This window comes from Camelus ferus, chromosome 15 (assembly GCF_009834535.1).
Source record: "Camelus ferus isolate YT-003-E chromosome 15, BCGSAC_Cfer_1.0, whole genome shotgun sequence".
NCBI lineage: Eukaryota > Metazoa > Chordata > Mammalia > Artiodactyla > Camelidae > Camelus > Camelus ferus.
The window spans coordinates 39,014,206-39,017,328 of NC_045710.1; the positions used below are offsets into that span (position 1 = coordinate 39,014,206).

Genomic DNA, 3,123 nt, shown 5'->3' on the forward strand with positions numbered 1-3,123 from the left:
GAGATTCTGTTAGAAGTGGGCTAAGGCACAATGAAAGATCCAGGGATAGAAAGGCATTGTTGGGGGGAAAAATCAAACAACTGAGCAGACTGGTGTCAACATAAACTCATGATTTTCCAGTCTCAAATAAACATTTCATATAGTTGGTAATCCCACAAAACTTTTCTCATAAGCTCATGCTGCCACTTAAAAAAAAAAATCCATGTCTGATAACAGCAATATCAGGATTACCTGTGGGTCTGTTTCCATTGTGTTTTCCTTTTGCTTTTCTGTCTTTTGGTCCTATTTCCTGGTGATTAAATAGAATTTATATTTTAAGGCAAGACAAGAAAATTCAAACATAAAATTCTGTCTGTTTGGGCCTCCTACCTCCCTCCCTAATGTGCAATACGCATCTGCATTATATATTAACCAGACTTCCTCAAAGATGAGGAAGATGCTCAACCGCAAAGATCAATTTTCCCCCTTTCTTCTGACACTAGCAACGTAACTTCTTAAAAAGTTACCATTCTTTCCCAAGTCTGTAAGAGGTCACGGTGACTTGCTGCTCTCTTTGTGTGCTTACCTGGACTAGGTATCCTTGGTGAACTTTATGTAAAATGTCAGTATGTCATTTGATGTTTGATCCTTTGTCTCAAAAATGTACACAACTGTGCCTTTGACTTCTAACAGGTGGAACAGTTCTCAGAGCTTCTGAGAGTTTGTCTCCTGGGTTATAATCCTCAGTTTGGCTCTAATAAAGTTCCCTTTTTTTCTTTTTAACTTGATTGTTAATCAAGTTTTCACCAATAATGGCATGCCTGGTGTGATTTTTAATCCCAAAATGTGAATATATATATATATATATAAGGCTCTGGTTGATGTTATCTTCCCTTAAAAGGATTTATCCTTCTTTTTGTCAGCAGTTAGAGTGGGGCCAGACCATATTGGTGCTCTTGGAGACTGAGATAATTTTAGGCTGTTACAGGCTTTGTGAGAGTTGGTCTATTTTTATTTGCCTTTATTCCTAAGAGTGTCTTGAGGAGTATCCAAGGAGGCTGGCAAGTTTACCAAGGCTGTTCTTCCTTGGTGGGCCCCAATCTATCATTTTTCTCTCTCTACCCAGTATGATGAAATTGCCAAAAGCTCTGCTCATCTTTTGAGCAGATGATTTCTGCTTGGTTTCTTGCCTTCGCACCATTGCACAGCTTAAGACCTGGTAAGAGTCCTAAGGGCAGAAGCCATATCAAATGCAGGGCTCACTCCTCGAGTGCTGGTCTCATTTGTTCCTGAACGCTAATTCTTTTCCCCTGGATCCGTGGGAATGCTGAGAGTTCTACTCTGCTCTACCTTTTACAAGTTAGCAGTGGGTTTTATAGATTTTATTCCCTCCTTGAGGGATTAGGCTAGGTGATCAGTTGAGAGAATAAAGGACAATGAAGAAGGCGAGAGAGCTGAGGTAACCGAAGGCTTAATGAAATACAGGCAAACTGTGTTCTATTGTACTTCACTTTATCACGCTTTGCAAATACTGTGGTTTTTATTAATTGAAGTTTTTGTGACACCCTTGTGTTGAGCAAGTCTGTTGGTGCCATTTTTTTGCCCCCAACAGCATTATTACTATTTTTCCTTCCAGTTTTATTGATATACAGCACTGTAGAAGTTTAAGATGTACAGCAGAATGATTTGACTTATGACTTGCACAATGAAATAATCACCGCAGTAAGTTTAATGAATATCCGTCATCTCATACAGATACAACATGGAAGACAGAGAAAGGAATATTTTTTCTTTGTGATGAGAACTCTTAGTATTTACTCTCTCAATAATTTTCATATGTAATTTATAGCAGTGTTAATTATATTTATCCCTAAATTACAATGTAATGTACAATATACAACGTATATTTACCCCTAATTATTGTAAAGTTGGGTGGTGGTGAATTCTTCAAGCTTTTGCTTGTCTGTAAAACTTTTTTTTTTTAGTTCTTGCGTTAGGGTTTTTTTGTTTTGTTTTTTGTTTTCTGTTTTGTTTTTCGTCTTCTGTTTTGTTTTTCGTCTGTAAACTTTTGATTTCTCCTTCAAATCTAAATGTAAGCCTCAGTGGGTAGTGTATTCTTGGTTGTAGGTTTTTCCCTTTAATCACTTCAACTATATTATGCCACTCTCTTCTGGCCTGACCAGTCAACCAATAGCCTTATGGGAGTTCCTTTGTACCTAACTTATTGCTTTTCCCTTGTTGCTTTCAATATTGTTTCTTTTTCTTTAATTTTTGCCTTTTTTGGGGGGGAGGTATTTAGGCTTATTTATTTATTTAATCATTATTTTTTTAACGGAAGTACTGGGGATTGAACGCAGGACCTCGTGCGTGTCAAGCATGCACTCTACCACTGAACTACACCCCCCTGCCCAATTTTTGCCGTTTTAATTACAATGTGTGTCTTGATGTGGTTCTCTTTGGGTTGATCCTGTTTGGGACTTTCTTGCTTCCTGGACCTGGATATCTGTTTCCTTTCTCAGGTTAGGGAAGTTTTCAGCTATTACATCTTCAAATATGTTCTGTGCCCCCCTTGCTGCCCTCTTCTCCTTCTGGGACCTTATAATGTGACTATGAGTATGCTTGATGTTGTTCTAGAGGTCTCTTAAACTGTCTTTTTTTTATTTTTTAATTCTTTTTTCTTTTTTTCTGCTCAGCTTGGGTGATTTCCAATACTGTGTCTTCCTAATATATTCCTCTGTATCATCTAATTTGTTGATTTCTTCTAGTTTATTGTTTATTTCAGATATTGTATTTTTCAGCTCTGTTTGGTTCTTCCTTATATTTTCTAACTTTTTGTTAAACTTCTCACTCTGTTCATCCATTCTTCTCCTGAGTTCTTTGAGCATCGTCATGATAGCATTATATTCAACTTTTTATTGGGTAGATGGCTTATATCCATTTCACTTAGCCTTTTTAGTGGGAAGGGGTTATGTTGGTCCTTCATTTGGAACATATATCTCTGTCACCTAATTTTGCCTAATTTGCTGTTTTTATTTCCACGTACTTGGTAGGTTTGTAAAGTTTCCCAGTCTTGGAGAAGTGGCCTTACATAGGAAATGTCCTATGAGGGCCCAGCAGAGCTCTCCCCTCTGGTCACCAGAACTA

General features: G+C 37.6%; 1 non-coding gene across 1 annotated transcript; it reads right to left on the reverse strand.

Annotated features, from left to right (window-relative positions):
• Positions 1-2,311: 2,311 nt before the first annotated feature.
• On the reverse strand, positions 2,312-2,383 carry TRNAV-GAC. The gene has a single exon. It is a non-coding gene; the product is annotated as a tRNA-Val (tRNA).
• Positions 2,384-3,123: the final 740 nt, after the last annotated feature.